Source organism: Myodes glareolus, chromosome 8 (genome assembly GCF_982192425.1).
Source record: "Myodes glareolus chromosome 8, mMyoGla1.1, whole genome shotgun sequence".
Taxonomy (NCBI): Eukaryota; Metazoa; Chordata; class Mammalia; order Rodentia; family Cricetidae; genus Myodes; species Myodes glareolus.
Window position 1 is genome coordinate 5,263,432 of NC_142033.1, and position 14,402 is coordinate 5,277,833.

Sequence of the window (14,402 nt, forward strand, 5' to 3'; positions counted from 1 at the left end):
AGTCACTCAGGGCAAGGCACACACTGAAAACTCCTGTCCTATGTAATACAAAGGAACACAGATGGGCACAGCCCGAGCTCTCCACACCCCGTCTCTCACAGTACTAGAACCAGGAGCTTCTGTTCTCTGAGTCTGAGCTGTGGTGGGGACCCAAAATCATCTAGCACATGTCATGGTGCCCTGGGATGCCCTGGTGGGTAGGCAGTCATGAGGGATAGTAGTGCAGGAGGGAGTGACTGGCAGACAGATTCATAGCTCAGGCCGTGGAGGCATGAGGACAGGCAGCCCTGCCTCCTGTAACCAGAATGACATTGGCTCCTCTGGATGACAGCAGAGCCTGAGAGTTCTGAGCAGGTGCCAGCCATATTCTTTGATTTCTGAAACTGACTCGTGGTACAATTTGTGTGCAGCAGACAAGGGTTGAGAACTGTGAACCTGAGTAAAATGATCACTCAATTCCCACAGCTTTTTCCTTGTTGAATAGTGCTTTGCTGTTGGATAGGATCTGAAAATGCTCATCGCCCAGGACCTCTCTCCACTGCAGACCTCTGAGCTCTGTTTGTCATCCCACTTCCCCCAAAACATCCAGGAGACACTGCTTTGTTTAGACAAACCTACAAACAGAAGGACCTACCTGAACTACTAGCCACAAAGACCTCTGGAGCTAGCCGTGGAGAGGATTATACAGAGACGGGAGGTCTTTCACATAAATGACGCTCTGTTACTTAAAACACCTGTGTACTGTACACAACACCAACCTGGAAGGTAGCACAGAGAGCGACAATACACACCAACTACAACCCTGATGCCCCCAGGCCTGGGCAATTATATGAGAGCATCAAGAGAAAGGTTCCTCCAAGTCTCTGCTTCCAGACACTAAAGCGATGTGTGTAATTTTCATATAACACAATGTTTTTATTATTTTGAAGATTTAAAAAGCTTTTAATCTTTAAAAAAATCTCTGTGTCTTGCTTACTTAATCTTGCCATTATTGACTATGAGGCAGGGTCCACATGGATGGTTCAGGTTTGCCACAAATTTGCAATCCTCCTGCCTCACCTTTCCTGGGTCAGGATCACAGGCCTGCACTTTATCTATTTTATTTACACTTTTTAAACTTTGTAACTACATTGTTTCTAATCTCTTGCTCGTTTCCTCTTCTCCTTTTATTTTTTCTATCCTTTCCTTTTCACAATTCTTTATTCAATTATTTTTCATGATTGTCTTAACCTTTACTAGTTGCTAACTTCACGTTATATTAGAAATTAGCTTTGCACATTATATTCATTATGCCCATTATGGTAACTCTGGGGAAGATGACTCTGGTATTGTTATTTCTGAGGTTTATTTTCTCCATCGTGACTAGTGCTGAGAATTTAGATCTGGGCAGATGAATGCTCACTGTACACATCGTCACATCAATGTGTAGAACACACTCCCACAGATGTACCAACCACCAAAAGGAAACAAGGTCTCACCACTTTCTCAAAATATCTTTAAGTGTCAGGAACTGAATCAAAATATATTTAATTAGGTAGGGCACTGGAGAAATTGCTCAGGAGGTTAACTTGGAAAGGATTACTCTTCAAAAATATAGACAACTGACAGAAATAAGCAAAACACATAGAATATGAATAATAAATATAGGGAGATTTTTAAGTAAATTTTGAAAATGTTGGCAGATAAATTTTTGAAATTAAAGAGTAAAAATCACCAACAGACTAAATTAACTGGAAGTAAAAATACCAGGGCTTCAAAGACAAGGTTATTGAGTTATTGCTTTCACAGATGAATAAAGAAAAACTTATGATGACCTCTAAGACAAGACATACAGAAAAAACAGAAACATTTTATGGAGTACTACACAGCAGAAAAAATAACAAGGCCTTGAATTTTGCAGGCAAATGGATGGAGCTAGAAAACATCATTTTGAGTGAGGTAACCCAGAGTCAGAAAGACAATTATCACATGTACTCACTCATAAGTGGTTTGTAAACATGCAGCAAAGAAAACCAGCCCACAATTCACAATCTCGGGGAACCTAGACAATAATGAGGACCCTAAAAGAGACATACATGGATCTAATCTACATGAGATGTAGAAAAAGACAAGATCTCCTGAGTAAATTGGGAGCATGGGGATCATGGGAGAGGGTTGAAGCAGAGGGTAGAAAAAGGGAGGAGAGCCAAGAAAAATGTAGAGCTCAATAAAATCAATTAAAAATTATCAGAATGCTGAAGTAGAGATAAAAGACATAGAAAATCTATTCATTGAAGTAATATCTCAAAATAGCCTATATCTATTGAAAGATAAGTATACCTGGGTACAGAGATCATTTAAACCACTATATAGATACGACCAGAAAATATTCTTGTCATATCACACTCTTAGTAAAATTCAAAGAGTGAAGAATGAGAAAAGAATGCTGAAAGGGACTACAGAGAAGAGCCAAGTTACTAACATGGACCTGATTGGAAAATCATCAGAAAAGCAGCACGTTCCTTGACAGAAATGATTAAGGTCAGAGGGCACAACTATGTATTTTGAGCCCTCAAAGAAAAGAACTGACAGACAATGTGACTACATACAAATTTGTCTTTATAAAGACCTTCAAGATGGACACAGCTAAAGTAATGCATGACCACAGAGGGAGCAGTGAAGAAGACACTCACAGGAAAATAAAAACACAAAGGAAGAAGACAGAAAGTTAGGATCACAAGAGCTCAGGAGAAAATAACTCCAATAGTTCTAAGGAATAGTAACAGAGGAAGTGTGCTAGTTAACTGTTCGTCAGCTTGACACACACTGGAGTCATCTGGGAAGAAGAATCCTTAGTTGAGGAATTGCCTCTATCAGATTGACAAATCTGTGGGGCCTTTTCTTGATTGATGTGGGAGGACCTGGGCCACTTTGGGGTCCTAGGATGGTTAAGAAAGCAGGCTGAGCAAGCCATGAGAGCAATGTTATTGAATATATACATATATATGCACATGCACATTTATTTGCACATATAACCTGATGAGTACATATACTGTTGTATGTAAGTTTTCCGGGCTGACCATTTGGCACTCAACAACCAGTTTGTGTGCTCCTCTCTGGGTGCTGTGGGACAATGGCCTTTTATCCTGTCACTTGTATTAATTATAATAAAACGCTGATTGGCCAGTAGCCAGACAGGAAATAGAAGCGGGGCAATGAGAATTCTGCGAAGAGGGAAGTTTCAGTCTGCAGAGGACACAAGGTGTGAGTGTCTTGCTGAAAAAGGTACCAAGCCACATAGCTAACACAGAAAAAATTATGGGCTAATATAAGTTATAAGAATTAATAAGATGTTTAACATTAATGTAGATCTCTGTGTTATTTCTTTGGGATTTAACAACTGCAGAATCAGGCCAGGCAGAACATTCAGCTAATACCTGGGGAAGAACACTTTTCCTTCTCCCAGCTTTTCTCAGCTGCCTGTAGTTTTCTGTGTAGAACTGAGGCCTTCTGGATTTTTCTCCATGTCCGTGGTTATAATCATGAATGTCCTCTTCTTCAGCCCATGTCTGAGCAGTCGTGTTGATGAGATTTTTTTGGTATAGTTAGTAGGACTTTCTTGGAACGCCAGACCCCAAATAAGGACACAGAGACTACTTATTTTTGAAAACTTGGTCTTTATCTTAGGCTTCTTCCCAATGAGCTCTAATAACTTAAATTAACCTGTTTCTATTCATCTACTGTCTGCCACATGTCTTTGTACCTCTCTTTCATTCTGTACATCTGACTTGCTCAGTGTCTTGCTAACATCTCTCCCACACCTAGATTTATAACCCTGAGTTCCTCTCCTACCTGAAGTCCTGCCTATTCTCTCCCGCCTAGCTATTCACAATTCAGCCCTTTACTAAATCAATCCGAAGGTGCCTTTCTCACAGTGTGATCAAACATTTCACAATATTTTATCTTTTTTCTTTAAATAAAAAGGAAATGGTTTTAACTTTAAAACAGTATACCTATATACAATAAGAAAAATTATCAGGTGTGGATTATATTCCCAATGTCAAATCCATTTGTATTTGGCAAACTTGAAGACAATACTCTATTAGCTATCCTGTCTTGGTGATTTCAAAGTTTTATAACTAACCTATTTTCTATCATAATTTGTATTACCACTCTAAAAAAATATCTTTTTAGACCTAAAAACATTTTCTTAGATAAACAACTTAAACTTTTATGTCTCTCAATCTTATACACTTTGAAGTTCTTTTGTGAGCTTCTTTTCTGAGTTTAGTAACAAGAAAAAGTAACTATATCATACATTCTACAATCCCATTAGATACTGGAGAAGGATATCTTATTACCCGAGTAGACAGGAATTACAGAGCAAACAACTTCCAAAACTATAGAAATGAGAGAAGCAGCTGTCTGTCTTGACAGGCACCCAAGGTTTATCTGCAACACTGTGCCATCCATATTCAGCCTATAGGCCTAAATATCTGACAAATTTGTCTGTGAATCAGGAGTTTTGGAAGAACTGTCCTACACTGAGATGGCAAAATTCAGCAGTTACCTTCTGTTGTGCCCTACTCGTCCAATTTGAACAACATATTATCAGCATTTGAGACAATTGCAAATATCTCTATGTGACCTACTAAACATGACTACAAGTTTGTGGTGAGAAAAAGAGAGATATACAGTAAAGAGAGATTCAAAGAGAAAGAAAACCTCTAACTGGTTTACAGTGTGTTAAAAATATATGCAGGCCAAAAGTTAAAGTTCTTAATGTAAAAAAAGGAAGAAACAGAGTAGTTGGGTGTGGTGGTACACATCTTAAATCCCAATGCCTGGGAGGCAGAGGCATATTGACCTCTGTGACTTCAAGGGACAGAGGTAGAGATTGACTTTCTGTGACTTCAAGGTGTGGTAGCACACGCCTTTAATCCCAATGCCTGGGAGGCAAAGGTATATTGACCTTTGTGACTTCAAGGGGCAGAGGTATATTGACCTCTGTGACTTCAAGGTGTAGTAGTGCACATCTTTAATCCCAATGCCTGGGACGCAGGGACAGACAGATCTCTGTGAGTTCAAGGTGTGGTAGCATACAGCTTTAATCCCAGTACTGGGGAGGCAGAGACAGAAGGATCTCTGAGTTCAAGGACAGCCTGGTCTACAGTGTTATTCCAGGACAAAGATATACAGAGAACCTGTCTCAAAAAGTAAAAAGTAAAAATAAAAGAAATAGAGGTTAAAATAAAGATGGAAAATACACAGAAAATCTTGATACTTTATGCTATTATGCTCTCTTTGAGTTGTTTGAATGCTGAGGAAGGAGCAACAGCTACTAAAAGACTTTTGTTTATAAATACTGCTGAACTAACCCAAGATAGGTATTTTGAAAATACCTTGGCTTCAAAACTGAAGTCAAAAAGTTTGTTACTTTGGAGAAGAGATTTTGCTTTTGTTTCCACAGAAAATGAGAGGTTGTGGATTCATTCTGAGTTAAGAAAAATCCAGTATGATCAAGGAAGGCCACCTGAGAAATCTCCGACAGGAACAGATGGCCCAGATGTCTGAGTTCTTCATCCAGAACAGGTTCAAGACTGCTGCCTGAGATGATCAAGACTCACAGGATACTCCAGTCAGGACTTGATGATAATTTAAAATTTTCTTTAGGTCCCCATAAGATTATCAGTGCCCCCAACCAGCAGGAAGTAGCCTGAAATACTATGCCCACATTCCCAATAAATGGACTATGGGTATTTTCCTTTGTTTAAAAAAAAAGGGAAATGATGCAGGAGAATTGTCTGTATTCTGTCAATCATATTTTTTTCAAAGTTTATTAAATTATAAAAGTTTCTATTTCCGCCCCCCTCCCAACACCCTCCCACTCTCCCCACTCCCTCTCCATCCCTAAGAGCATTCAGGGTTTCCTGCCCTGTGGGTAGTTCAAGTTCCTCCCCCCTCCCTCCAGGTCCAGGAAGGTGAGTATCCAAACAGACTGGATCCCAAAAAATCCAGTATATGCAGAGGAAACAAGTCCCAGTGTCATTGTCAATGACTTTTCAGAAAGACTCCTGGCCAGCTACATTCAGAGAATCCGGCCACATTCAGAGAATCTGGTTGGATCACGTGCTCATTCGGTCCCAGTCCAACTGGCCTTGGTGAACTCTCATTAGATCAGTCCCCTTGTATCAGTGGGTGATCGCACCCCTCATGGTCCTGATTTCCTTTTTCATGTTCTTCCTCCTTCTGCTCCTCATTTGGACCTTGGGGGACTCAGTCCGGTGCTCCAATGTGGGTCTCCGTCTATATCGCCATCCATCGTCGGATCAAGGTTCCCTCTGGTCTTGCCTTCTTTGCTCACGTTCTCTTTCCTTCCGCTTCTCGTTTGGACTTACAGAGTTAAGTCCAGTGTTCCAATGTGGAACACTGTCAATCATATTTTAATAAAACGCTGACTGGCCAGGCAGGCAGTATAGGCAGGAAAGCCAGACAGGAAGTAGAGGTAATACACCCCCAAAAATACTTTGCCCAACAAAAAGCAGGAAGCAATTTGGAGAGAACCACACCAATAAACCCAAATATTGTTTATAAATGCTTGTTTACATTTAATGGGGGATATAATAAACAGGTTTGCATTGGTATGGATTTTTGTTTATTAATACAAATTTAAAGTCAATTTTGTTATGCTGCAAATATGTATTTCTGTTCTTGATTAAAGTATTGTGTTTGTGCAGCTCATTTAAAAATATAGCATGCCAGGAGGTGGTGGCACATGCCTTCAAGCCCAGCAGAGGCAGAGGCAGGTGGATCTCTCTTAGCGTGAGAACAGTTTGGTCTACAAGAGCTAGTTCCAGGACAGGCTCCAAAAGCTACAGAAAAATTCTGTCTTGAAAAACCAAGAAACAGTAATGTATAATTTTAAAAAAATAGGTTAATAGATAATCATCTGTAATAGTCAAGTTTGTAGTCATGTTAGTTAAATATATTCTGGTTAATTAGGTATTTTTCAAATATTTCAGGGACCTACAAAATATGGCATTTAAAATATTTAGAAACTTAGGACTTTTCATGACCATGAGACACATCTGCTTCTGACAGCACCAGTCTACTACAGGAGGATGATGGTCATCAAAGAGGCTTCTTGCAGAGTTTGCTAGCCATCTGAGCAGGAAACTGTTCTTGCCTGTACTGATTGATGTTATGCTGTGTGAACTGGACATGCAGAACCCACAGAAAAATGACTGCTAAAGTTGTTTAAAGAAGCTGAGATGATCCTTCAGGGTTCTTGCTTCATGAAAGAGTCTATTAAATATTCTGCACGACACAGAAAAAAAGTGACTGACAAACTGCCAATATAGGCAGAACTGACTTTGAAATTTCCTGCTTCATGAAAAAGTCTGTCAGACGCTATCAGCCTGTAGGCAGAAGATGGATGCCCCAGTGATACAGAAGAACTTTGGGTGACCATCCAGACAGCGAGATGTCTCTGTCATTTCTAGAGTTTTGGAAGCTGCTTACAATGTATTTTCTGTTTACTTAGGTAATATTATATCCTTCTGGAGTCTTTGATGGAGTTGAAGAATAGATACTTATAGTTTTCCTTAGTAATGATAAAGGATAAAGTAGATACAAATATTGTAACTGTAATTCTTGCTTGATACTTGTTTTGTTTTATGTAATTTTACTATGTTAAAGTTAAAAGATTCCTTTTTATTTAAACAGAAAAAGGGAGGTGATGTGGCATTCCCCTTTGTATGCTGTGATTATCATTGATTAATAAAGAAACTACTTTGGGCCTATAGTAGGGCAGAATAGAGCTAGGTAGGGAAAACTAAATTGAATTCTGGGAGAAAGAAGGTGGAGTCAAAAGACACCATGGTGCCACCTCAGGGGAAACACATGAACTGCCAGCTGAAACCTTACCAGTTTGACAAGACCCCCATGTCAAAATATAAAATAATGGAAATGGGTTAATTGTAGATAAAATAGATAGCTAGCAATACACTTAAGAAATTAGCCAAGCAGTGATTTAATTTATAAAGTTTCTGTGTGGTTCTGGGAAGCTGGGAACATACAAGTGGCCTCCTACAACCAAGGCCATACCTACTAATAATGTCAATTCTTTTGAAGGCCATTTTCTCTCAAATCATCTCAATCACTGCCAAGGCATTTGTGCCACTACTGCAGTCCCAGGGCTATTGCACATTGATGTGGTTCATGAGGGTCATTGATAGGCAGAACTATCGTGGCCTCTCTCCTTTGGAAGTTTTCTTTGTGCCTTCTAGTTCCATGAAAAATAGTCCTCAGAGCAGTGGGGATCATCCAATTCAATTCTAGTCCAGGGATCTCTAGACCCTGTGCCTGAAGCTTAAGGGACTTACCTTCCCACTCTTGGGGTAACTAAATGCAATAACTTTAGGAATCTCTTAGATTACTTGGCCACAACTCAAAAGAGGGCTTCTCATATCTGGTATTTTTCTTTGTTAGGTGGTCGTTGGGACCACCAACCTAGATGAGAAAGGTTTATTAAAATTATATATGTATATGCATATACTGAATTGTGGCCGTTATAGGTTTTACTGTGTTTAGGTAGATTGTTAATAGTGTGATTTCTTGAGGCTTTTTCATCCATTCATATTTTTATTATTCTACATGCTTCTCTCCTCCTGTATTTACCTCCAACTTCCTTTCCTGAGGAGAGTCACTTTTTCTCCTATCAAATCAATTTTATCATAAAAATATAGAATTGTTTTCCAATTTGTGTGTTATCCTGATATGGGGGCCATGTTAATCACCTCTGTATCAGTCAAAGTTTAGAATAGGTGCTGCCAAAGCAAGAATGGGAGTTGACTTTAATGCCCCACTATGATCAATAGATTCTCCAGATGCAAACATGTCAACAAAACTTCAGAGTTAAACTGTGCTATAGATCAAATTAACTCACAATATTTCACACAATCTCTGAAGTCCATAGATTAAATGGACTCACAAGACTTCCACAAAATATTTGATACAATCTCTGAAGTCACATCCTCCTTAGCAGCTTGGGGATGTTTTGCCAAGAAAGATCATATCTTAAGCTGTAAAGCAAGTTTTAACAATCAAAAGAAAATTTCTTTTATTCTACCAGATCAGAATGTCAGTAAATGGAGAAGTCTTTGGAAAACTTAATTCATTCTTGATTACAGTCCTGAACAAACCAGGAAGAGAAAGCACACCTGCACACAATAAAGGGCTGTGAAAATCCTACCAACCACATTATACTGAATAGGGAATAACTCAGATTAGTTCCTCTCAATACTGGATAGAGCCAAGGGTAGCCATTCCTCAACTATTATTTAATACAGAGCTTTTGTTTACAGAAAATTTAGATGAGAGAGAGAGAGAGAGAGAGAGAGAGAGAGAGGAAGAAGAAGGAGGAGGAGGAGGAGGAGAAGGAGGAGGGAGGGAGGAAAGAGGAAGGAAGGAAGGAAGGAAGGAGAAGAAAGAAAGAAAGAAAGAAAGAAAGAAAGAAAGAAAGAAAGAAAGAAAGAAAGAAAGGAAGGAAGGAAGGAAGGAAGGAAGGAAGAAAAAAATCAGGGAAGGAAAAAGTCAAATTACCCTATTAGTGGATGAAACACCACCATGTTTAAAATCACACTGGGCTGGCAGAGCATTTGCCTAACATATGGAAGCCTCTGGATTTGGTTCTTTGAACCACATAACAAGAAAAGGTCTGTGAAAACCAACCAGGGTCCTGCAAGATATCTTTGCATGTAAATGTGCTGACTGTACAAGATCGGAGACGTGAGTTCAATCCAAGAAAGATACGAAAAGGGACTACAGAGGCTTGACTTTATACTTCCAGCAGAGGGGAATCACCTGGAAGTTGAAGGGCTTCCTAACCTGGAGTACCCAGCCTGGAACAAAGTACAGGAGAGACTGCCTCAACAAGTTGGAAGAAAAGACTTTCAAAGGTTATCCTGAGATTTCCACACACAATGAACACTCCCAATGTTCCCTTCATCCCCTGCAAACATACACTGAAAATACCAGAGAGAACCTGTGGGAAAATATCTCTGAATTTAAATAAGCAGAGTAGATTATGGAAATATGCTTGCACACCTCTGAATATTCCCATAGCCACACAATTGTGCACTGGAAGTCACACAGTTGTGCACTGGAAGTCGGTGAGGTGTGTGGTGTTAATTATACTACAATAAAGCTATTGCTGAAGAGAAAAAATGTATAGCTAAAGTCATCTAGACTATTAATTTTTTTCACATCTTGAAGTAATCTTCACGGAAAAGAAATTTTAATTTTCTCTGTACCAATATCGCATGTATGAGCATATGTGTGTGTGAGCATGTGTGTGAGAGTGTTTTAGCATGTCTGTGAATATGTGTGTGTGCATGTGTGTATGTGTGCATGCGCGTGTGCAAAGTAGATGCTCCAGTTCTTTCATTTTCATCATCCATCTCATTCCTAATTACTTTCCTCAAGCAGCTGGTTCTGAGACTTCTTACTTCATACGATTTTCAAAGATGACCAAACTTAAATCAAAAATAGTCAACTAAAGTATCTGAGGTGTCAGAAAAAAACTTCCCTAAGCTGATCATACACACTCGTCAACTTCACAAGATATGAAATGTGGCTCTAAGGTAAGTATTTTCCAAACACTTAGAGAACATGAAATTCACATAACCCATAGAAAACCTAGGCTTACTTTAAGTAAGACCTGTTCATCAAGATGTTTGTAACAGGGTAAGGAGAATGACAGCTACAGTTTACCTTAGCAAAGGCACTGCTGCTGGCATTATGGGATGGTACCAGGCATAGCCTTCCTTCAAGTCACCTCAACATTCCAAATTGACGCACCTAAGAGATGTTCCCTCAAAAGCAAAGGCCAGGAAAAATTTTGTTGAAAAGTCATTATGTCCCTTCTTGTTCCTGAGCTGTGAAGCTGATCGCCCTTCTTGCTATGGTCTCAGGAATGCAACTTAAGGGACTGGAGAGATGGCTCAACAATTAAGAGCACACCCGGCTCCTGCAGGGGACCTGGTTACACTCCCAGCCTTACATAGGGGCCTTCCATCTGTCTGGAACTGGAGAGTTCCAAGGATCCAGTGGCCTCTCTGGCCTCCAGGGGCACCAGGTATTCAAGCAGTGCACTTACATACATGCAAGCAAAACACTCATGCACATCAAATAAAACTGAATAAATCACTTAAATGTAACTCAATTCAGCTTTGAGGGCCCCTAAATGTATTTATGTTCACTTTGATGTTTTTTCTCACAAAAATTCTCCATTCTAGCTTGTATTTTATTTCTAAGAAAGCCAGGCAGCCAGAGAAAGGCACTGACAAATTCTTGTAGTAACGCTTCCAGTAACCAGGCCTTAGTTTCAGTTTACTGGAACTGGTAGGATCTGAGTAAGCAGTTATCAGGGAAAACCACAACTCAGGGTCTAACTTATCAGCAGGTGCCCCACCACCTTTGGCTAGCTAAAGATAGCTTCCCCACCCTGATGCTGGAAAGTCACAAGAGCCACTTAACAATGCTTTAAACTTCTTGTTTAAACCCACCTATCAGCCCCCAGATTAATGTCTCCTCCATGGAATTCTCCTAACTTTGCCTAAAAAGAAGCCTTTGTGAAATGAACAAACCTCAAAATGTTGGTCATTTTTCTTCTTTCTGATGCTTACATTTTTGTTACCATATTTATCCCCCCTTCAAATGCTTCACAGATGGTTAGCCACAGTTAAGTGAAGAAATGGGTTCTATGTATGTGTGTGTTTTAATACACTTTGATAGAAGAGAATGCACTGATGGAGAGAGGAGTATGTTAATACTGTAGGAAGGGCTCTTCTATGCAAACACTAGGCCTAGAAGCAGGTGCTTAATGAATATGTGTTACTATTAAACTTTCTGTCTTCCTAAACTAGACCAGCGATTACATTTCTAGTATTACACAGAAAAACAAAAGAAGATAGCTTTATAGATACATAATCCATTGGAAAGTTTACAGCCTAGTTGTTTTGACTTTTAATTATTCCATCTGTTCAAACTTTCTGAGTAAGAAATTTAAGGAGTTGATGAATATCTGTATACCAAGCTAGAGATTTTGGACAAATTTTAAATTATGCGATAAATAAAAAGAATAAATTGTTCAGGTCCCTTACACTGCCAGTGTTAACAAATTTCTTTTGCACTTGATAACACTTTTACCTACCTGACACCATCAACCTTATTCACCTTCACACATTTGGAGAGGTCAGAGGTTGTACATCTTTATACCTCCATGAACACCACACCCTCTACAGACAAGTGACATGACCAAGACTTTGCATTTAACACTTGGAAATGAGTTGCAAAGAAGTTTCCAGTCCTGTCTGCCCACACTCACCAGGGTCAGATGCAGGGGCCCAGGCTGCTTGCGCACAGGATGGGAAAAGAGTTGCTGCTCTGGCCTGAGGCTCTGGCTTCTGCCCCACTTGTCCTGGAGCCTCTGCATCCAGAACACCTCTGCTGCCCTCCTTCAAGGGTGGAGACCTATGTGCCTTGCAAAGATAGGAAAGGAAGGAGCTGGTCAGGATGCCATGGGGTGGGGAAAGGAGGGTGTGGTTAACATGGCATGGTTTCACGGCACAGTAGAGCCCTGAGGATGGGGTGGTCCAGCTCAGGGTAAGCTTCCAGAGATCTGGGCAATCTGTACTGTGCCCTATGTCAGGCCAACATTGGTCCTGGAGTATGAGAAGGCAATATCCAGAGCCCCAAAAGAGAGAAAACGAAAGTAATGTGATATGACTTGTTAAAATTTGAGGTTGTTAATATAAATTGATTTACAACTTCATTTTGTTTCTGAAGAGACCAACTGATAAATAATTCATTGTTCACAATTATAATCCCTATAACTGAGAGGCTGACACAGGAGGTTTGGGGGCTTGGATGCCTGGGATAAATATCAAACTCTATGACTTAAGAACAAGTGAGGAGGGAGCACTAAGTGGAGACTGTTACCCTGCAGTCAGATGACATACTGTGTGCAGTATAGATGACATACTGTGTGCAGTCAGATGACATACTGTGTGCAGTATAGAACCACTAGACAGACCAGAATGTTAAGTGTGGAAAAGTAAGTCAGTTTCACACTGGGAAAGAACAGAGGTGGGGAGAGAAGGGGAAGGGGGAGAGCAGCACTGAGACACAGAGGAAAGACAGAAGCACAGGGCTTCCCTCAAGCTCCACCATGGCCGTCCTCTCCAGAGGTCACCACATTCCTACTTCGGTCATTTGTTGTCTATTTCTATTCAGTTTTTACTTCTATTATGTAGTAGAGCTGGTGCCCCAAGTATGTCATTGAATTATATCCCCCAATCCAAGGATCTGATAGCTATGTAATGAACTTTCAAGTTGATTCTCTTCACCCCCTAACTCTAACCTGACTTTACTCTTAACCCAAGTGAATCTGCAACCCTGCCTTAAACTTCTGTGGTGCCTGGAGTTCCTGGACCAACAACTCGTAAGCAGGTTTCCACATTCGTGCTGTGATTTTCATTTAAGATCCCATGACTTTGGGAGCAGCGTTATCCACTCACACAGAGAACCACACTTCAAATTCGTTTTTTAACTATTTTTGTATAATTGGCTAAAATACACAAATCTAAAAATTCTAAGGAAGGACAAATATGAGAGAGAACATTTGTCTTCCCAGGCCTGGATTACCTCACTTGGAATAATAGTTTCCAGTTCCATTCATTTTTTTTACAAATTTAATTTTCTTTACAACTGAATAAAATACTATCATATACCTGTACTGAAGTGAAAAAGACAAAGCCATGTGGTCCTCTCTCCATTTTGGTCAGCTCAGACACTTCTCAGCCCTCTACCCCACAACAGTGATGTCTCCCTTCGAAATAGAGTTGGGATTCCCAAGATCATGGTCCAGATTTATTAAACAAAATAATTAGTGCTATACAAACTTAAACTAAAATAACTGAAGAAAGTGTAAGTCAAAATGAATTGTCATGTTGTGTCTGAATAGCTATGTTCTGTCAAAACAAATGATGCAAGGTTACTCTGCTCTTCATCCAACATCAATGAAATTGTAGGTTTTGATTTTAAAATGCTATACCTCTGGCCTTCTGCAACAGGACACTTGAGGCATGAGCCCACTCTTTTCACTGGTCAAAACAAAAGGACTTTGTAAGGTTAGTTGTCTCCATTAGTGTGGTGGTCTGTATTTCCCTGGCATGGGTTTATTACAGTGCCACATTTCCTTTACACTCATAAGCAGCTCCATCTAACACTGGACATCTAGGCTGTTTCCTCTATTACGACTAGAGCAGCAATGAACACAGACGGGCAAGTATCTCTGTAATAGGAGACAGAGTCCTTTGATACATGTGTGGGAGAAAATCCTCAGTAGTTACACCCTTGAC

At 40.0% G+C, this 14,402-nt stretch overlaps 1 protein-coding gene and 1 non-coding gene across 4 annotated transcripts in view; both read right to left on the reverse strand.

The window, feature by feature from the left end:
- LOC125395824 (ATP-binding cassette sub-family G member 3-like) overlaps positions 1-12,519 on the reverse strand; it is a 63,972-nt gene extending 51,453 nt beyond the window's left edge. For all 3 annotated transcript variants that reach the window (XM_087908810.1, XM_087908809.1, XM_087908811.1), the window contains exon 1: positions 12,368-12,519. The gene's annotated coding sequence lies outside the window, so the exon portion shown is untranslated. The remainder of the gene's footprint in view (positions 1-12,367) is intronic.
- LOC125396427 (U6 spliceosomal RNA) lies at positions 8,717-8,819 on the reverse strand. The gene has a single exon (XR_007230800.1). It is a non-coding gene; the product is annotated as a U6 spliceosomal RNA (small nuclear RNA).
- Positions 12,520-14,402: the final 1,883 nt, after the last annotated feature.